We start from the raw sequence: 22,925 nt of genomic DNA, 5'->3' as shown, positions 1-22,925 counted from the left end.
AAGAAAGAAAGAAAGAAAGAAAGAAAGAAAGAAAGAAAGAAAGAAAGAAATGCTGTGACAGTGTGGATCAGATTAATCGGATAAGTCAAGCTCTCTAGAGGAAGTCTTATGTGAGGCTGGTGATGAAGACCAAGGAAGAATTTAGAAGGAAACAATTATAACAAACTATGGTATGCTTTCTTTTGAGATGTAAGCCTATATATGCCTCAGTAAAAGGTTATAAATTTTATTCCCACTACTATCTTTTTGTAAAATTACTTGTAAAGCCCTTTAACCAGTAAACTTCAATTGACTGCTTGAAAATTAGATTTTTTTCACTCTAAAAGTACACAAGATCTGGTGTATAAAATGCTGCATTAGTCTCTCCTTCCGAAAGCACTCACCAATTTATGAATTTAGGTTTTACCCTGCTCACGTTCCATGATTCTAGTTTTGTCACTAATGCCAATTAGTCGTATATTTTTGTCTCTGATAGGAGGATTTTTATCTTCATAATAAAATGCTGTCACTCAGGGCCAGCTCCTTGGTGCAGTAGTAATGCACTGCAAAAAAGAAGTACGAGCTTACATGGCCGTCGACGGATGAATCCACAGCCAGGTCAGCCTGAAAAACATGGCCATCATGGGCACAAGTGCCCTGGATCCAATGGGCTGGAGATCTAGAGGAGAAGAATTGCAGGGTGACTAGACCCTGTGGAGAGTGCTCCCATCTCTCCGTCAGTCTCTCTCTGATGTGCACACAGAGGTGCTTTAGCACGACTACAGAAAACAATTTATTTTTAAAAAGTTATCTCTCATGTGTCACTGAATAGGTAAGAATAGAAGTTAACCATAAAGATGTGCTAGATCCACCCTAGGAGTGGATTATCTTACTCTATACTGACAAGAATCCCGTAGTGTAGTTCCTTCTACACAGCAATATTACTAGAAAAACTGAGAGGTGAGATAGTGTGTCTGAAGTTGTTCATCTCAAAAATGGTGGAGTCAATGTGCATTCTCAGATACCCTGAACTCATATAAAGTATGCTGTACATCTTCACATTAATCAGTGAGGGCAGCCAGGAAGAGCCACCTCACTTTTAGGTAAAGCATTAAGACCATCTGAATGCCACTGAAAAGGCAGGACTTGCATTGTAGACTTTCCTGTCTTCTGTTAACTCCAGGGCAGGTAGCTCAGTGGCCAGCTTCATAGTGGTAGTCAAGATCAAGCCCTGAGGTGACGTCCAGGAAGTGAAATGAAGCCCGATTAAGCCTGCGTTCCATTGTCCTTAATCTCCTTTAAGACAATGTGTTACTGTGAAAAACCCATATTTTGGGTGTAACCTTTATAAATGAAAATGAAAGAAATCTCTTTGAGTACTACTTGAGCTTGTAAATATGAAGATGAAACATATTTGAAAAGAATGTTTCTTACTTATTTCATGGAATTTAGCTTACTCAATGATCTTTAGAGTGTCAGACTCCTGCATCCAGTGAAATGCTGTGAACCACAGTTATTGGATACAAGGAACCCCCCAGCTGAAATATCCAAATCAGTGTTCTCTGCTTAAATTGACACTCACGTTAAGCATGACCTTGGACATGGTTCTGTAAGCCACACACACCCTTGTGGTAGCCTGGGCTGCGGCAGTAGAGTAACACACATACCCTAGGTGCTGCACTGCTCAGTAGAAGCTCATTTACTTGGGGTTTGGTGACAAAGAGGTGCAGATCAGAGAACTTGTAATCTATCATTAAATAACAAACTGTATTAGGTCTAAACAGTGTTTCATGCACATGAGGAAATCTAGAACCAGAGATGGTGAATGAGTTCTCCAAAATTCACAGATCAGCAGGAGCACAATGCCAAACGTTTACCCCATTCCTATTTCCTACTCTAGATCTGTGCCTTTTTTTAAGGACAAATAATATATCTGATTCTGATTACCTCCAAAAGAAATGTTATCTTTGTGTAAAGTTCAGATTACTTTTCTCATACATGTTCTTACTTGATAGGTATTTTGTTTCTTCTTTTTTTTTCCCTTTTAGATATGACTCTGCTCTTCTGTCCCACATGGCTGTCTGAATTTGCATTGAACATAAAAGAAATAGTGATATAATTGGGTTTAAAAAAATGCATGCTATAGCAAATCCATATGGTATATAAAAAAGGAGGTCATATTCCTGATCACGCTAGAATGCTCTTTAAAACACCATTGTAAATGTGCTATTGTTATGTCCATATGCATCCCTACTCTAATTTTTTTTGGAAGAGCTTTTCAGTTGACATGGCATTTAAAAATCCTCCAATCAACCAATGAAACCATCCAGTAAACACAACTGAATGTGTCAGCAAACATTAAGGGCAGTCTCAGGTGATTCCTCAAAATCCAAGGCCACACTTTTCTCCTCCCCACCTGCTTAGTAAAACCAGTAAACATTGGCCAACTGTGATGCCAAATATGGCTGATGGATATCAGATTTGTAGTCAAAGGAGATCTGTAGAAAATAGCTCTGTGGACAATCATAAAGCCAGCTGGTCTTGGCAGTAATACCAGAAAAAATGCTTTTAGCTGCAAACTGGCTGAAATAGTAAAGACATTTACTAGATGGCATTACTGGGACATGGTTGACATCAGGATTGGTTGATTCTTTTGCTTAGCAATAGCATCAAGTTCTCAGTTTGCTTTGCTTTTGTTTTTGTTTTTGTTTTTCTCTCTCTCTCTTTTCTGCCAGTCATCAATCATATTGGCGTCATTCTCTGGCTTGTGACTGAAGAAGTTTCATGTGCCATATCCAGACAGGAACTATTTTGAGAGGTTAAAAAAAATCCTCTCTTATTACTTACCAAAGTAAACTGTTCACAAAGATTTTTTTAAAATTTTTTAATTTTTATTTATTGTCACTGGCTTCTCTTACTGTGAATGCTTGAACCAATTTATTGCTGAAACTATGGATTGCTCGCTAGGATAGGATGAGTACTGAAGGTGGGAGTAAGGTCTGGGCAGTGTTCACTACAGCAGTACTTCAGATGGAAAGCTCCAAGGAGTCTACCTTAGGAAATTTCCGAGATTCATGGAACGTATGGACACACTCTCTTTCTCTACTTTTCTTGAATGCTATATGACACGCGTTTCCAACTCACTGCTGTTCTCTCTAATATAATTAGTACATGTTTCACATTAAAATATTTCCAAAGTACTTTCCAACATATTCCAATCAATTACTTAATTTGACCATCATGAAAATCATGTTGTATGTTAGTGTATTAGTTTCCTGTGGCCACACAATACCCCAAACAATAGTTCAAAACAACTCAAATTTATTATCTTACAATTTAGGAGGTCAGAAGTCTGATACAAGACTCAAAGGACTAATATTAAGGTAGAAGCAGGACTGTTTCCTTTCCAGAGACTCTAGGTAGAAATCTGTCTCCTTACCTGTTCTAGTTTCTAAACTCTGCTAGTGTTTCTTGAGTTACAACCCATTTCCATTTCCAAAGTCAGAACAGGCATTTTGAGTCACAATATAATTTCACTTCAATCTTGCTTGTATTATCACACACTCCTCCCCTTCTGTCTTCCTTGACTACTTTTCTTTCTTTTTCTTTCTTTCTTCCTTCCTTCCTTCCTTCCTTTCTTTCTTTCTTTCTTTCTTTCTTTCTTTCTTTCTTTCTTTCTTCCTTCCTTCCTTCCTTCCTTCCTTCCTTCCTTCCTTCCTTCCTTCCTTCCTTCCTTTCTTTCTTTCTTTCTTTCTTTTTTTTTTTTGGAGAGGTTTTTGCTATAGGGCACATGTCCTTGCCAGAAAGACAAGAGAGACAGAGAGACAGAAAGCAAGAAGTCACTCCCCAGGGGGGGATGGCCATACCACAATCCTTTCTCCTTTATTCTCTCGGGATCTTGGACACACATGCACATGCACCTAGCATGAATTTAAACCACTGGGTCTGGGACTCAAACAAGAGTTGACCACATGGGAATCCAGAGACATAGCCATTACGCCACTGCTTGGTCCCTTCCTTGGCTACATTTAAGAACATTGGTTTCACCCGAATAATCTAGTACAATCTCATGTTTCATGAGCAAACTTAATCCCAACTGTGACCTTAATCCCCCTTTGCCATGAAATATAATATATTCTTAGATTCCAAAAATAAGGACTTAGACATTTTAGGGAAACACTATTTTGTCTACTACAAATAGATATTATATTCCCATTTCACAAATAAAGAAATAAATACAGCCCACTCACTGTGTGTAGCAGTAACACTGGTGCCCTATAATGCTGGAAGCCATATGGCTGACCAAAAGGTTGTATCCCTGGGTTCAAATCCTCATGATGGTTTGAAAACATACCGAGGAGCTAGAGGTTGGGCAGGGGAGTTCACGCTAGGATGAGACCCTGTCTATGGTGTTTCTCTCTCTCTCTTCTCTCTCTTTTCTCTATCTCACATGTGCTCACATGCACTATCTGTCATTAAAAAAGAGATACAGAGAATTTGAATATTTGTACAAATTAGACAACTAATAATTGACAGAGTTAAGAATGTGACTCATTTACTCAGACCCAAACTCAGATATTTTTTAAAAGACCAAAAAGTTGTCCCCAAATGGCTTTCTGAAGAATGTTTTGTTTTCATTGTAAATGTGACAAATTCATATCACATGTAAGTAAGAAATAGAATGTTCTGAAGCTGTAATGGGAAAATCATCTTTTTGCTGGATATATAAATATTGACCACAAAGTGCTTTGAATATATGCGAGTAAACAACCATCACGTCTCATCACTGTGTTGCAGTTCGACATTATTTCAGGGAAGGCTTCTTTGAGCCCCAGTCTATACTGTATCCTACCCTCACCCCATACCACTCCTTTATCACCATGGTACGATATGAAATATTGTCCACATGATACTACATGAAATAATGATGTCAGTATATGTATTTCATTGAGACACATCTCCCTCCTCTCAGACACACAAGAATGCAAGCATCTGGAAAACAGTGAATATATCTCTTGATCATTTCTTTTACAACAGCTAAGATAGAAGCTTGAGCTGGTGTTTATTAGAAAACTCTCTCTCTCTCTCTCTCTCTCTATTTTTTTTTTAAGATAAAAATGTTCAGTTGGGCCAGTGAGTGGAGCAGTAGCTAAATGCTAGACACCCTCATGGCTGACTGAGTTCAAGTCCGGGACCAGTGGTTTGAAACTCAACACTGGGCATGTGTGCATGCATACCCAAAATCCCAGGAGGAGAATGGAGAAGAGACTGTGGCATGGCCGTCCTCTCTGGGGGAGAGGGGATGGTGATTCCTTGTTTTCTCTGTCTCTGGTGAGTGTACGTGTTCTATAACAAAAATCTCTCTCAAAACAAAACAAAACAAACAAACAAAGAACTGTTCAATAAAGGATTGCCATATTTATTTGTGCAGATGAAGGACAGATTGGAGTGGCACAGCAAAGGGTCTTTGACCATCTGTATTCTTACATCAGAGATAATGAACAGTCAGCAATACTTATATGCAACAAAATTTATCTCACCATCCCTTTCAGATTTGATATGTAATTAATTTCTTACCTCCCCATTCTTCTTCACAAAAATCTCTTCTTTCTTTTTCTTTTCTTTTTTTTTTTTTTTTTTAGAGATTTTTGCTATAGGGAACATGTGGTTGCCAGAAAGACAGAGAGAGACAGAGAGACAGTAAGCAAGAAATCACCCACCAGCAGGTTGGCCACACTGTAATCCCTTCTCTTTCATTCTCCTCTCAGGATCTTGGGCACACACGCACACACGCTGTGTGTGAGTTTAAGCCACCGGGTCCAGGACTTGAACCACGGTCGACTACATGGGAGTCCAGTGACATAGCCATTACGCCAACTGCTGGTTCCTATTTCTTGCCTCCCCTTTCTATCTTTAAAAATAATAGTGTGGGGACCAGCCAGTGACATAATGGCTATGTCGCTGAACTCCCACGTAGTCGATGGCTGTTCGAGTCCCGGACCCGGTGGCTTAAAACTCACGCCGGGTGCGTGTGCGTGTGTGCCCAAGATCCCGAGAGGAGAATGGAGGAGAAGGGACTGCAGCATGGCCATCTCCCCGGGGGGATGATTTCTCGCTTTCTATCTCTCTGTCTCTCTCTGTCTTTCTGGTGAGCACATGCGCCCTATAGCAAAAACCTCTGCAAAAAATAAAAAATAAAAAATGAAAGTGTGATGAACATCATTTCACAAGATTATTTTCCTTTTTTTTTTATTTGACCTGATCTCCCAAAATTAAAAATATTGGATAAAAGATTCAGTAAATTTTTAGTTTTTAAATAAATATTGTCTATTTTCTAGAAAGATTCTATCACCTATATTATTCTTCTTTTTCTTTTTTCTTCTTTTCTTTCTTTTTTTAGAAATTTTTGCTCTAGGGCAGGCCTGAGGGACAGAGAGTCAAAGAAACAGAGAGCAAGAAATCACCCCTGGGGAGAGGGGATGGCTATATAGCAATCTCTTCCTCCATTCTCTTCTTGGGATTTTGGACTTGCATACACATGCACTGGGCATGAGTTTTACGCTGCCGGGTCTAGGACTTGAACCACAGTCAACCATGTGGAAGTCCATCACCTTAACCACTATGCCAAATTATATTTCAAATTATGCTCATAGCAACATATATAGAAGGAGCTATTTTATCATGTCCTTGGAAACAATGAATATTGACTGCTAAAACATTTGTTAATTTGAGAACCAAAATGAAGAGAATCTCATTACTTTGGGGAAAGTTACTTTAATTACTAATGAGCTGCTCACTATCTTTTATAAATGTTTTCATGTAACAAATTATTTGTTCATTTCTTTGGCTCAACTTTTAAAATTGAATTCACCATTGTTTTCAATAGATAGCTTATATTAAATCCTGTTACTTTTGTGTGTTTTTTTAACTGTGTCCTTTATATTTTTATTTTACTTGATATACAGAGAATTTTTTTTCAGAACCACAGACATATGTTGATTTATACCCTTCCTTAGTTTATTAATTGTGTCTTTATCAATGTATATAAGTTCCCCCTTTTTCTTCCTTAATTATGCATTTGGTATATGTAGTTTGAAAACATGCAGTATTTTATTTTATTTCTTAAATTTTGCCTAAAGTTACAAGCACTCTCCAGAAAGGGACAGAGAGACAGAGAGAGAGAGAGAGAGAGAGAGTGAGAGAGAGAGAGCGAAAGCAGTAAGCACCCCCTCCCCAACACACACATAAGGGTTGGTCATGCTTCAATCTCTTCTCTATTTCTCCTTTTGGGATCTTGAGCATACATGCACATGTACCTGGAGTGTTTTTAGGCCACCAGAACTGATATTCAAACTGCACTGCTGGCAATGTGGATTCCGTCTCCCTTAACCACCACAACACCGGATGACCCAATATTTTATTTAAAACTTTATTATCGGCTTTTCAGAAGAGTCATGATGCGTTTTGGCGTAGAAAGTCACACGCATAGCTCACTACAGTGCCTGCTCTTGGTGTTCTGCTATTCCCTCAGACTGCCTTGCCATTTTCATTACCAGACTGATTTCCAAAGACCATACTTGCACTTTTGCCTGTGGTTTGCCCTTGACTGCAGGAATTCACTTTGCAGAAGTACATGGCAGGCAAATCAATACCACCGGGCAGCTGTAAACAATTGCTTCATAACTGCTCCTTCATCCTTGGCTGAAATAATTGTGAAGTGTGTATTTTCCACAACTTTCCAGTGTCTAGCATCTATGAGATTAAGCTGCAGTCGTCCATTGTGGTAGCTACTTTACATTTCTTACTGGCTGCCTTTCCTTCCTGTTTTACCTTACTACTTCCTTTTGATGTCCTCAGTCCTTGTCTCAGCGTCTGCTTTTGCAGGGAAATGTTATAGGAAAGCCATTGTTTTCTTATCTGTATTTCTTGTGATTGATAGGTTTTTCAAACAGTTTGCTACTATTTAAAAAAAAAATGATAAACATTATTTTACATTTAATCATAAATCTATGCAGAAATTTCCCCAGGCTATGTTATCCAATAGTGGATTATAAGAATATCAGGGATGTCGTCCAGGACTATGAGTATATATATACATAGTTTCACTCTTTCAGATAATTTTTGAGATTGCTGTTAGTTAATAATCTATTCTCTCTCCAGATCCCCACTTCCTCACCAGCATTTCGTATTATGCAGTTTCCCAATTTTTGCCATACTGCTAGATGTCAGTGGTGTTCCACTGTTATTTAATCTTTATACTTCTAATTTCTAGTAAAATTAAGCATTTTTTTAGAGAGAGACTTTTGCTATAGGGTGCAAGTGCTCCTCAGAGAGACAGAGAGACAGAAAGCGAGAAATCACCTCCCAGGGGGATGGCCACGCTGCAATCTCCTTTCCTCCTTTTGAGATTTTGGGCACGCATGCACTCATACCTGGTGTCAGTTTTAAGCTGCCAATTCTAGAACTCAAACTGCAGTTGACCATGTGGGAGTCCAGCGACGTAACCATTACACCATCTGCTGGTCCCCAAATTAAGCATTTTGTTTCCTATGCTCATAGCTGAATCAATTTTTATTTTGTGATTGTCTCTTTGTACCCTTAACTCAATTTTTCCATTGAGCTTCCTATATTTTTTGCTAATATACAGAAACTTCTATATATTCTGGATGCTGATTCTATCTCTTTTTTGACATTACAAATAGTGGATCATGAGAAAAGTCATCACGTATTTTTCTATTTTTCTATGCAAAAATGGGTCATGACTTCTCTGATGACCCAGTATACTCTTGTGTGTCGCTCTTTGTTGATGTTGTGTGTAGCATCATTCATGGAACAGACATCTTTAATCTGATGTAATAAAGTCACCAATCTTTCCTAGTACCCCTCACTTTATTGAGGCCAGGAAATTCTCCCCTCTCATAAGCTCACAGAGATATTCTCCCACATTTGTGTCTTTCTAGCACCATTACTTTTACATTTAGAACTTGAATACATTTAAAGTTTATTTCTGTGTATTGTGTGATATAGAAATCCAATTCTACCTTTCTTCAAACCAGGAACTAATTTTCCTATGCCATCAACTTTACAGTCAGTTTTCTCTGTACTGAGTCGTGATTCTAATCTCTGTTTGTCTGCCTTTTGTGCATTGTTGGGCAGGTTCATTGGTCCGCATATTCATTATACAACACTGTTTTACTCACTATTGCTTTATAAAGTCGAGAAGGGACAGTGTCTTTCTCCATCTCTTAGCTCCTCATTTAAAAAATTGTCATTTTATTTTTCCACATGTATTTCCCACATATATTTCCACATACATTTTGAATAATTTTGTCAAAGTTCTCAAAAAACAATCTTCTAAGCAGATGATTACATTAACTATACATATTTACTCTATGGCAATTGTGCTTATGCCGTCTTGTCCTGTCATGAGAGGATATATTTTTAATTTTTAATTAGTTTATTTGTATGCATTAAACACTTAACACATCTGAGATTATTTTCTTAAGGCTGGTGTAACATTTTGATTGTATGGAGATACTGAAAAGAGTTCAAGGAAGATGGAATTAGGGTACAAATTTTTATTTTGGTTCAACAAATTTTGAAATCCATGTATAGTTTTTCTATAATATACATTTTCAATGAAACTTATGAGGACCCCACATACAAAATTTTTTCAGTAAGTTTATCTCTAATTGCTATATCACTTATCTGTAGTAAAAGTTTAGCCTATTTTAACTTCTTACATGGTAAAGATTAATTTTTTCTGCTCTCCGGTTTGTTGATTGCATTTAATACATAATTCATGCATGTAATCCTTGGACGGGCCTGGCCTCACTCGTCATTCTGATTTCTTAACATCTTGAACAGCACTTTTTGTTCATTACTCTCTTATATATGAACAATTGTAATATCACCTCAAGTTTAATAAGAAATCACATTAATATTTGTTCAGAATTGTGTTTACCTTTGAATTTATTTTGTGAAATTATATATTTGTAACTACGTATCTTTAGTACTGGTTCTCATTTACCCACATATTTTGTATTGCTCACATGTCTCTTTCATTTGCATCTTGCCTTAGAGATATCTTTCTAAAGCAATCTTCTGGTAATAGGAGATGATAAAAATGGGGAAACATTTGGAGAAATTGTGCTGAATGAAATCTGTTACATAAAAGTACCTTGGACTGTTAGCAGAATTAACTCAAAGCTATGTCTTCTCTAAGATCAGTTGTGATATAGTAATATGAAATATCATAATATCCAACACCAACAGATAAATACTGTATGTATTAACTAGGAAAATGCTTTGTATAAAAAACAAAAATTACTCTGGCTGCAGAATTGAGTGATTGAATCCTGCAATCAAACTTTAAGGCTCTAGTTTCTAAATGTTTCAGGCTTAGAAAAATTTATTTAATGATTTAACAGGACTGACCTATTACAAATTAAAATGATTCACCCAGAGATATTGTCTTATCAATACAAATAGCCATCGTCTGACTGAACTAATTAAAGTTTTGTAAACCATACATTGTCTATATTCATTTTTAATTTAGTGAAAGCTGTAGAAATTTTGCACACTGCAAATATTTTCTACACATGACTTCACTAATGATTATTGAGCTGGGAAAGAAGCCAACACACTTGATACCCATGCTGTGCTCTGTTGAAAATCTGCATGTGGACTGTGTGCCCCTTTATTTTTCCTGGTATGTGTTATTTAATGATTTTAATTGCATTGTGGGAGAGGTCTGTATAGATTGAACCAGAAAAATAAGATTAAGAATATCCCTGAGAATCAATTCTCCAGGCAGCTCATCAATCTTTACCTGGGTAGCTCATGTTCCAGTGGTGATTCCAATCATAGAGTGGGACCAAACCTAATTGAAAGTTCAGAGCAGTAACAAAGTTATCAGGTGGACTATTCATATGCCTATACCCTGACAGCAGTACTCCATCTCAGCATCAGGAGAGCAATTTTCCCTTTCATTTCCAACTACTGGAGTCCTAGAAAATTCAACATATGAACCCCCTGAGTAGCTGTTGGCTATGGTAGAGAAGCTATTGGAATACACAAGAAAAAACTCATTTATAGATTAAAAACCCAGAATTACAGATAGCTATGCCCCTTTCACTGCTAGTAGGTCTATAAGTGCCTGATGTGAATTAAAACACACGCTAAATCCCAAAATGACACTCCATGCTAAGGTTGGGTTTATGGAGCCTCACTTTAACTTATCCTTGTAGGGTTTGTCTTAATGCCTACAGTTGTGCCTGTGATATCTCACTCGCATCGTCTCCCGCTACTATTTGTGTCTGCATACAGTTGTTAGGTAATAACTTTTTTAAAAAAAATGATATTGCATCACTCCCATGTTTAAAACTGTCTAATATCAGAGTAAAATCCAAACTCTTCGGCATCACCAAAGAGGTCCCACAGGACCTGATTTCTGACTTACTTTCTGAAGTTACCTCCTGGCTTTCTCCTTTTGGCTCTCTCCATTCCAGCCACACTGGTCTGTTTGTTGTTCTGTGGACTGGTTCAGCTTATTCCTGCCTCAGGTGCTTTGTACAAACTGTTCACTCTGCCTAATGGGATCTACCCCTGGGTTATCACATGTTACTTCCGTACTTAATACACGTCTCTGTTTAGGTGCAATGTCTAGAATCATTTCTTAAACACTCTATTTAAAAACTGCTTATTTTCTTGACTTGCCCTGTTTCTCATTTTCTGTTCAGTCTGTTTCTATACCAAAATTCTATACCAACATTTCAGTAACATGAAGCAAAGATTATTTTATGTCGTATTTCATTGTGCCTTCTATTCTATTTTTCTTTTTTTAATTTAAATTTATTTATTTACATTCATTCACTGTACATTATTACAGCATACATCATGAGATTTTCCATTTCCCATCCAGAATACACTGTATCTTGGCTCAATCAATCACATCAACAAACATGTTATCGACAACAAATAATTTTCCATTTCTTGTTTCCTGTATATTTTGCTTTTTTTTTTCTATCCTTGATTCCCTATCTCTTACCCTCTGCCATCTCCCATTCTCCTCCCACACTGTCTCTGGTATCTAAGGTTGCTTTCTATGCATTTCCCCCCCACATTTTATTGATTCACTAAAGATCTTAATTAACCTAAATATTTTCAATAGCAAGCACAGCTGATACACTTGTGATCCATGAGCACAAGTTCAACTTTAGGCATAAGCCACAGTGAGTAGAATGAACAGACTATAAAGTAGCACCTAGCTAGGGCTATATATCTTACTGCAGGCATTGAATAGGTATTTTTTTTTTTTGGGGGGGGGAGGTTTTTGCTATAGGGCACATGTGCTCACCAGAGAGAGAGAGACAGAGAGACAGAAAGCTAGAAATCACCCCCCAGGGGGGATGGCCATGCTGCAATCCCTTTTCCTCCGTTCTCCTCTCAGGATCTTGGGCACGCACACACGCCCGGCGTGAGTTTTAAGTCACCAGGTCTGGGACGTGAACCGCGGTTGACTACGTGGGACTCCAGCGACATAGCCATTACGCTAACTGCTGGTCCCTCGAATAGGTATTTTTAATGCATTTTGTTAATTTCAAGAAAAACAGTTTTAGGTATTTTTTTTTCTGAAAATTTTTTCTTAACTTAATTTACATTCATTCCCTAAGCATCATCACTGCATATAAAATGTGATTTCCCATCCAGAATATACTGCATAGTGGCTTAATCATGCATGTTATCATCAAAAATTTTCCATTTCTAGTTTCGAGTATTTTTTTACCCCTATTTTTGACCCTCTGTCCTTTCCCAACCTCTTCTCACACTATCTCTGGTGTTTACAGTTATCTTCCATTCCTTTTCCCCCCATATTGTATTGATCACACAATTTCTTAAATAATCTAACTACTTTCAATAGCAAGTTCACTTGGTAATTTCAAGGAAAGCAGTTTTAACTTAAATCAAAGAAATGCTAAGGAACTTTGCTTAACACTTAAAGCCAGGAAATAGGTTAGAATTAGGTTCAAATGGCAGGTAAATGAACCTATCCATATCTCAAGATAGGACACAAATACTTACAATCAGATAACAAAGCCTACAAGAAAATAAGCAATGTTTTAGTCAAAAGTCATAAAATTCTATTTCACCAAATCAGTTTCATGTACTTTATTTTCTGTTGTGGTTCAATTTTCCCAATTAAATTGGGGGTATATTCAACTCCAGATATGTCCCAATGATTAAGTTGGCCATTTTCATAGTTTTTGAACTCTTATTTCTGTGTGTCTGTATTTAATTTTCCTGATATAGCACTCCTCTGAGAACTTCTTGGAGATCTGGTCTGGTGCTGGCAAATTCTGTCAGGTTTTGTTTATCTGAGAATGTTTTTGTCTTTCCTTCCCACATGAAGGATAATCTTGCCAGGTACAGTATTCTTAGTTGAAAATGCTTTTCCCTTAACACTTTGAATATATTTTCCCATTCTTTCCTCACTCGCATTGTTTCCAATGAGAGGTCTGCTGCAGATCTCTATTCTATTTTTCTTAAACATTTGTTCATGAGCACCAAATGCTTGTCAGAACAAAATGCATGGGGAACCAGCAGTTAGCGTAATGGCTATGTCGCTGGACTCCCACGTAGTTGACAGTGGTTTGCGTCCCAGACCCGGTGGCTTAAAACTCATGCCAGGCGTGTGTGTGTGTGCATGCCCAAGATCCTGAGAGGAGAATGGAGGAGAAGGGATTGCAGCATGACCATCCCCTCTGGGGGGGTGATTTCTCGCTTTCTGTCTCTATGTCTCTCTCTGTTTGTCTAGCGAGCACATGCGCCCTATAGCGAAAACCTCTCCAAAAAAAAAAAAAATACATTCTGATGCACTTTATCTTATTTTGAGCATGGAAAAGTTAAAAAAAAATCACTTCTAGACTTCTTCAGTTATGGGGATATTTGCTCTTCAGCTGTTACACAGTAAACAGATATTAATTGAGCTCCTGCTATGAGCTGGGTGCTATCTGGACAGTGGTGAGCAAACCAGACATCGTTCCCTATTCCTGGAATTTATATCCTACTGATATTGTATATTGAGACTATGAGAAGTTTTTGACTTCTCTGAAATTCTATGTTCATCTCAGATCCCAAGAAGTAATTCTTCCGATTTAAAAGACTGGGTTAAGAGACCAGAAAATGGTGTAATGGTTACATTGCTGGACTCCCAAATAGTTAACCAGGGTTTGAGTCTTGAACCCTGTGGCTTAAGACTTGTGCCTGGCATGTGTGCCTGCGTGCCCAAAACCCCAAGAGGAGAATGGAGGAGAAGGGATTGTGGAAGGTGATTAGTTTGCTCTCTGTCTCTCTGTTTCTCTCTCTGTCTCTCTGGAAAGCACACACGCCCTATAGCAAAAATCTCTCTTAGGAAAAAAAAGATTAAAGACTTGGCTACACCCTTACAGTAGCCTCTGAAAGATAACATGTAGAAACAGAAGCAGAGGGGACCAGCAGATGGTGTAATAGTTTTGTCACTGGACTCCCACATAGTCAACAGCAGTTCGAGTCCTGGACTCAGCTCCTTGAATCTTGTACAGGACATATGTGCATGCGTAGTGAGTTCACAAGAGGAGACTGGAGGAGAAGTGATTGAGGAGTGGCTATTCCCCCTGAGGGTGGAGGTGGGGTGATTTCTTGCTTTCTGTGTCTCTGCCTCTCTGGTGAAAGCATGCTCCCTAAGGCAAAAATCTCTCCAATAATAATAATAGAATAAAAACCAGAAGCTCAGTACCATTTCTTGAGACAGAGCAGTCTCCAAAATGAGTAGATACTCATAATAGCTAACCCTGGAGAAATAAAAGATCTCTATCATATATTCAGCATCATGCATTTGGAAAGGAATAACCATTTTCTTAAAAGTACTCTTAATAAAGATTGTACTTAAGGTAAAGTTTAAGGAATTACATGTGCATAAATTGATAATTATAGACAAAATGTAACAATATACAGGAGGTTAAACAGAGAGCAGGGGTCCAGCAGGTGACCTGGTGGTTAATGTGGCTGGTTCCCACATGACCAAACCCATAGTTCAAGTTCTGGGCCCAGTGGCTAGAAAAACACACTAGACATGTTTGCATGCATGCTCAAAATCCCAGAAGGAGAAATGGAAGAGAAGAAATCGGTGTGATCATTACCTGTGTGTGGGGGGGAGGGGCGGGGGCAGGGGCATGCTTTCTCTCTCTCTCTCTCTCTCTCTTTCTCTTTCTCTTTGGTAAGTACAAAGCAGCCTCTAACAAATTTTTAAAAAAGCAGGAGGAAAGGAAGTGACTCTAAATTAACTCCCTGAATGTTTCTCTCAATTTTATAATTTTTACCATCCAATTTAATTTCTTTTTCTTTTTTTTTTTTTTTTCCTTTGGAGAGGTTTTCGCTATAGGGCACACGCCAGACAGAGAGACATAGAGACAGAAAGCGAGAAATCATCCCCCAGGGGGGATGGTCACGCTACAATCCCTTCTCATCCATTCTCCTCTCAGGATCTTGGACACGCACGCACACGCACCCGGCGTGAGTTTTAAGCCACCGGGTCCGGGACACAAACCGCGGTCGACTACGTGAGAGTCCAGCGACATAGCCATTACGCTAACTGCTGGTTCCCCAAATCAATTTCTTGATTCTACGTTTAATAATCAGAAAAACAAGTAAGTTTGAATCACACACAATCTCAGTGGAAAATTTTTCTCAGCATCAGACCCTTGCTGCTCTCATTTTCTTTCCCTTAAATATGTAGCAAATTGGAAATAGCCCTGTCTCTAAATCTTATGCGTTTAGAATCTCCCATGGAAAGAAATTCAGTACTGCCTTTATCAGCATGATTAGTTTAATTTACAGCCGCAGAACAGGTTTCTGTTCGTAAATTGGATCAAATCTCTTTTCTTATTGAAAGCCAGTGCTTGTAGTGTGGAGGCCTAGTAGTATCCTCCGGCATAAGGCTTATCCATAACAGCGCCAATGGCTCAACAGAGAGCTTTGCCTGAAGCCCCTCTTAATGTATTTACAGGACTAATTAACCCCTTCGATGTGCCCTCCGTGCGCTGCCTTTATAACTGTATTAAAGGATACATCTCATTTATTCACTGATTTTTGTGCTTGAGTCTCACTTCCCAATGAGCTTCAAGATAGAGGATACCTCTTCTTCTACATACCCAAGGCCTTATGTTTTCTAATACATTAATAAGAGATAAGAGGTACTCAGTAAAAATCAAACTAGTAAATGAATAAATTAGTGCTCTAGCTTAAGGAGACTAGAACATTTGCTAGAAATACAAAGGAGGATGCCATTATACTGTGGTCCTGAGGAAAAAATGTTTTTGGGATAGTATGTAAAATTTAACTTTCCATTTATAAGTGTATCTCCATTTGTGTAGGTTCACAAACGCACACTTGATCCTTGAACCATGTTGATTTGAACAGCACAGGTCTACTTATACACAGATTTTTTTTTTCAATAAATACTGTAATCTTTTTTTGTTAATTAGAGATAAAGAGCACTTGGGAGAGTGACAGTATTGTAGACAGGGTCTCGTAACATCATTATTCTTCCTGCCTTAGCCTCCCCGTTGCCTAAGATCACAGATACATACCATTGCAACCACCCCTTTAAAAATAGACGAATAAATAAATAAATAAAATAGGTCACTTAATCTATAACATGAAGGTCATATTCAAATGTTAAAATAGTCAAATACCAATATAATTGAGTGCAGTTTTAGTGATTTACTTATAAATTACAAAAAAAAACCCACTAAGAAAACTATGTACAGTCACATGTTTATCCAAAAGTTTATCAGAGAATAAAAGTTATATTTCGGCTATCCTAATCATGAATTCATTTGAAATTTATTATATAAAATTAAACTTCATTTGAAATTTATTATGTAAAATTAAACTTTCTTTTTTTTTTTTTGAGAGGTTTTCGCTATAGGGCGCGTGTGCTCGCCAGACAGACTGAGAGAGACATAGAGACAGAAAGCGAGAAATCACTCTCCAGGGGGGATGGTCACACCGCAATCCCTTCTCCTCCATTCTCCTCTCGGGATCTTGGGCATGCACGCACACGCGCCCGGCGTGAGATTTAAGCCACCGGGTCCGGGACGCGAACCGCAGTCGACTACGTGGGAGTCCAGCGGCATAGCCATTAATGCTAACTGCTGGTTCCCGAAAATTAAACTTTCTGGAAATAAGGGAAAAAAAAGCGTAAGTGGGCACAGTCGTGGTTACATAGGGAGCAGGGCATTGTTCCACAGTGCTGGAGCCATGTGGAGCACTGCTGTCTGGACCTTGGTCAACTTGAGACACTCAGGGCAGCTGTGCAGACACATGCGTGATCCTGGGAGGCTGGAAGGCTGGTGGGGGGCGGTCACACGTAATGAGACCCTATGCGTGGTACCTGTTTATCTCTGTGCCATGGGAAAATATTGAAAATATATAAGCCAAAAATAAAGTTATATATGGATTTTCAACTGCTTGGGGGGGTAGCGTCCCTAACCTTCACGCCTATGTGTATTTGCTGCAAAACTGATAAAATAATAAACCCTCAATAAATGTTTGTTGGCTGTTTCTTTCTTCTTTTTTCCTTTTTTATTTTTTTTAAATATATATATTTATAGTACTTTAAAGCAGTGTGAAGAATCCATCTGGGGAACTACAATTAGAAATGTATCCAGGCAAAATATATTGCCAAGAAAAATACTAGAGGTTAGATGACTGTTATTTTTTGAGGAAGTTGTCTTTTGTCCTTAGGCTGGGTCATTATTCTTACTGCTTCAAACATTTGGTCTAGCAGAAAGACAAAATAAGGGGAACTCAGTGGAGAAAGTCATCCATCTAAAATTCAGGCTCATAGTATCATCAGAAATGTAAAATTATAATAAAGATTAGTTAAGTTTGGAGAGTTGGTATGATTTCTTTCTACAAATATACTTAATTTTGTATTTTAAATACCTTTATAACAATATGATTTGCTACTATTCTCTTTAGAGTATGTCAAGATTTTTTCTATAGCATGAGAAAATTTGTGATACTTTTTTTTTTTTTTTTTGCTGGAGAGAGACAGAGAGATGAACTGAGAGAGCGGGAAAGTGGAAATTACCCTCAAGTGAGGAATGGCCATGCTACAATTCCTTCTCCTCCATTCTCCCCTCAGGATTTATAGGTACCCATGCACACACATCTGGCATGATTTTTCAAGCCTTCAAGTCCAGATCTTAAACCACATAGTCAGCCATGTAAGGTCCAGTGCCTTAACCTTCATATCACCTGTTGGCTCCCCATGATAAAGGTTTTTTAATAATACAAACCAAGCCAGAAGTATTTAACATGAAGATTTTCTGATTTTCTTCACAACTTCCTTGGGAACCCCTTCACCCATTAAGGTTCTAATCCAGGGCTCTACTTCCTGAAGTAATCACATTAGAGGATAAGACTTTGGAGAGTGTGGCTTGATCAAAAATCACCCTCAGTCTGCATAGACACCAGATTTCTTTGCAGGTCTCTGAAACATCTAGGTTTGGCATTCCAACAATGAGTGGTCTGCCTTTAGATGTATGACCCTGTCTGTCACTAGCTTTGTACCCTGCTGCTTAAGAAGAGATTGCCCTTAGAAACAGCATCTGCCTTAGGTAGAAGAGATTGAAACAGAAAGAGTGAAAACAAAACACAAAACCATGCAGCTTCATTTATGTGACCTGGGGTGTGAAAAGCACTGGAAGCAAAATTGAATTTGATTGAGCAGAAGATAATAAAATCTTTGAGTTTCCAGTTGAGAAGGGATTTGTTCTGCCCTTACATTTATAACTGCAATTATGGAAGCATTATCACAAACAAAAGGAAATTATCTTCAGTGATCAGACCTTCTGGAAAATAGTAACAGAACTGGCTAGCCATAGCTCAGGAAGTAAAGAGGCAGTTACAATACAATATTGCCAAAACAGAATGGCTAGGTGTTCACTGCTTGAAAAGGACAAAATTAAATAAACTGTTCAGGTCACTTTAAAAAGGGAAAATAAAACTGTTCCTGATATTGGTAAGAATTCTAGATAAGAGTTCAAGTTACAATAAACAAAGCAGGCAGATAATACCATTTACAAATCGAAAAATTCTGGAGAATATTTAGTGGCTTTTGCAAATTTGCACTAAAGGTGGTGGAGCAACTCCTCAAGTAAGTAATGACATGACATGACATGACATCCAGTGTAGTGACATGAACTGAGCCTCTGAGATTTTGTTGTAGACAAGGTGCCACATGCCTCCCTTGGCTCAGTTTGTGTGTTCTCTAAAAAGAATATATGTTGAGGAACTCTCCACAGTCATTATTAAGATGCCTTTAAGACAAAGGCCACACCAACCTTTCTGAAATGAAGCTCGGGTTCCCCTGTGCACACTCCCATTTCCAATTGGTACTCTAGAGGGAATCTAATAGAGTCTACATAGAAAGTCACTGTAACTCAAGGAAATGAGAAATTTACATAGCCGTGACTGACTTCTCTCTTCATATTACCATGACACTCATACAGACCTCAGCAGATCTAAGACTTGACTTCTTTCTTTAAAAGAGACCATAAGTGAGATAAATATCCAGAATAGAAAGATCTGTGAAAGATGTGTGTACTGCTGATCTCAGTACTATGTTGAAAAAGGGACCTAGCATTCTGTTACTGCAGAATATTCATTATTAGTAATAATTATCTTTCATACTATTTACCAAATTGTTAATGCTACTTTTATTTTTCGTATTAATTAATGAACCAAAATTCAGTACTCCATTGGTCTTTCCTTATTATGTTTTAGTTGTGTTAATCAGCAGTAAAGCTGAGTAGTGGAGAACTCTGAACCAAAGTGACCAACAAAACCCAAGCACCTCGGCCAATGGGAAAGAGAAGACACACAGAGTGGAATCCTAGAAAGAGTTCAAGATTAACATGTAAGTTGGAAGAGTTCTGAAATATGAACCAAATCTATGTTTAGTTAGGGCCATTAGTTATCTGTTAATTCTGCCTTCTCAATTAGCAGAGGGGACGCTCAGGCCAAGGTGATTATGAAACTCACTCAAGCTAGAGCAAAAACTCAGCAGATCAGAAGCAGCAGGAAGCGGTGCCGTCAGAACACAGGTTTACTCAATAGCATGAGGAGCAGAGTGACAATAGCCAGCGGTACAGGACTGTGGAACAACAGAAAGATCTCTGATCACTTGCAAGGATACTCCTCTCCTTATGGCTCCTTAAAGAAAATAACTACAGACCTACAAACTGCTATAAGTAAAAGGACTAGAAATAACCTGGTAACACAAGTAAGAATCTACAGTGGTTTATGACAATGTCAGAAAATAATTTCAGGAAATTTATGTTTACTGATAAGTGAAGGATCAGGATTCCAAGAAAAACTACTTAGAGTGTTTGCAAAAGTACTGTTTTTATTCTGATAGGCTACCAAATCTTCCATATTTTATGCACATACATGATTGGCAATGGAGAGAAGACACAAGAAATAACAAGAATGGAAAAAATAGGAATGACAGAGCATCGTCTGCGGCCAGTTAGCATAGGCAAGCAACACTGTGGAATTAACTTTCCCTGCCACGTGGTACAAGAAATAGAACCCATTCTAGCAACTCTTTCTGACACACAACAGTTTGACAGACTCTTTGTGTCACCTAAAGAGCTCTAGTTTTTTCAATCCTATTTATTTTTGTGATTAATTAAGGAGAAAGTTGCCGATGGTCTCTTTGGGAAATATGGAAGCAGCTTCCAAACGTTCAACAGAGAGAGGTAGAGAATAGAGACAACACAAGAAAAGAAGAAAGACAGGTAGAAAAACCTATGAGGTTTAGCTTACATCACACGGCTCTATTAGAGTTGACAAAAAGCCCTCCTTCCTCTAACTTTCTTTTCTGTTGTGTCACTAGCCAGGATTAGTATGCACCTCAGATCTAAGTTTGAAGTATGGGTGGATTTAGAAGCCTCACTTCAGACTTTCATTTAAATTGTATATTCCAACGTGGGTTACTGTATAAGACTGTGTCTGGACATGGTGTGCCGATTTGGTGTAGTTTAAAGAAAATAAATAAATAAATAAATAAATTCACACTTCCCCATGGACTAGGCTTGCTTATATTTGTATCATTTATACACTTTCTGTAAAAAATGGTGATTGATAAGACAGAATTTGGCCCTCCTTTGGTTCCAAATGATAATACTGTTTGTTAAATTAGCTCTCTAATCGTATCTCTCTGAAGAGAATTGTTGAAGTCCTAACCCCAAGTGCTTCAGAATATGACCTTGTTTGGAAATAGGGTCATTACAGATGTAATTTGTTCAGAATTATACTGAATTAGGGTAGGACTTTAATTTGATGTAATTTATGTCTTTACAAAAGGGGAAATTTTAGATATAAGCATGCAGAGAAGACAGCCTTATGAAAATGGAGCAGATACTGGACTGATGTATCAATGAACTAAAGAATTCCAAGAATTGCTAAACACCAGAAGCCAGGAAGAAACAAAGAGGATTCCCTGCCTAGAATTGTCACAAAGCACCCACCCCTTCCAATACCTTGATTTTGAACTGCTAGCCTTCATAACTGAAAAATAAAAAATGAATGAATGAATGAATGAATGAATACATAAAAAGATTTCTTTTGTTGTAGCTCGAGAGCTTTTGGTACTGTGCTTAGTTTTTCACAGCCCTGAGAAACAAATATACCCTTGAATACCAAAAATAACTATGTTTCCTTCATTGCTATCACTATAATATATCACCCAAGTTAGGAATAAATCTCATTTCTAAACCAGTAACCAGCACAATATAGCCTACAGGCCAAATCTGGTCTACTTCTGTTTTTCATAAAGTTTTATTGTAACACAGTTGCACCCTTCCTTTATGAATTGTCTGTGACTGTGTTTTGCAATGTAACCCAAAGCAGAATTTAGTATTTGCATTACAATTATGTAACCCACAAGCTGAAAATATTTACCATGTTGTCTTTACAGACATATTGACCAACCTCAGGTCTAAATCAAACTACGCATTGACTCTATCCCTTTATAAGGTAGAAATATTAGGACACAAAAAGACAGAAACCACGAACAGGATTTCACAAAACAATTTATCTCTTACCATCACCATGTCCCCAAGAGACTTAGTATAACTTCTTCCTAAAGATATAAAATGTAAGAAGTGTGGGAAGTCCTGAGGCTTTGAGCTGGCTTGCTTGTGCGAAGGACAGATGCACAGGTCAGTGCCCACAGTTTAATGCTAAACCCTGCAGGGAACTACCAGGCCCTAAGAACCTGACAACTAGAAGGAGTGCTTTGAACCTCTTGTATGTTGTTGAGGCTGAGGAGATAAATATTGTGGTTTAAAGACCAGTTGTACATACAACTTATCGGAAGTTTAATCCCATCACTTGCTAGGAAGAATGTTTGCTTGGGTGATGTTAATAGGCCTTAAGCAATGAAAGTATTTTCCTAAACAGAGGAAGGTAAATGAAGGTAGGACTCCTCAGCAAAGGCATAGAATTTGCAAATGCGATAGAAACTTCATTACACGAATGTGCAGTAGCGTTCTTTCCCCCCACTTTTTTTTTGAGTTTCTCATGCCACCCTTTTAGCATACCTATAAGGTACCTCAGATTAGCCAACACCAGAAAATGTGCCTACATTGGAGAAAGTGAAACTCCGATACTGTTACTTCCCAATAAACATTCTATTTTTTTTCTTTGAAAACAAAGCCTTAATTTTATTCAAGGCAAAAATAAACATTTAAAGAATATTAACACATTTTCCAGACAGACCCATTTGTAACTAAGCTTGGTTATATGATGATGTTCTGGCTAAGGGGCTAGAAGATGGTACATTGGAGTATGAGAAAAAATTTTGAATGGGAAGACAAGATACCTAATAAACA

This window comes from Tupaia chinensis, unplaced genomic scaffold, assembly GCF_000334495.1.
Source record: "Tupaia chinensis unplaced genomic scaffold, TupChi_1.0 Scaffold000097_1, whole genome shotgun sequence".
Classification (NCBI taxonomy): Eukaryota; Metazoa; Chordata; class Mammalia; order Scandentia; family Tupaiidae; genus Tupaia; species Tupaia belangeri.
Note: the sequence above shows the minus strand (reverse complement) of the source record.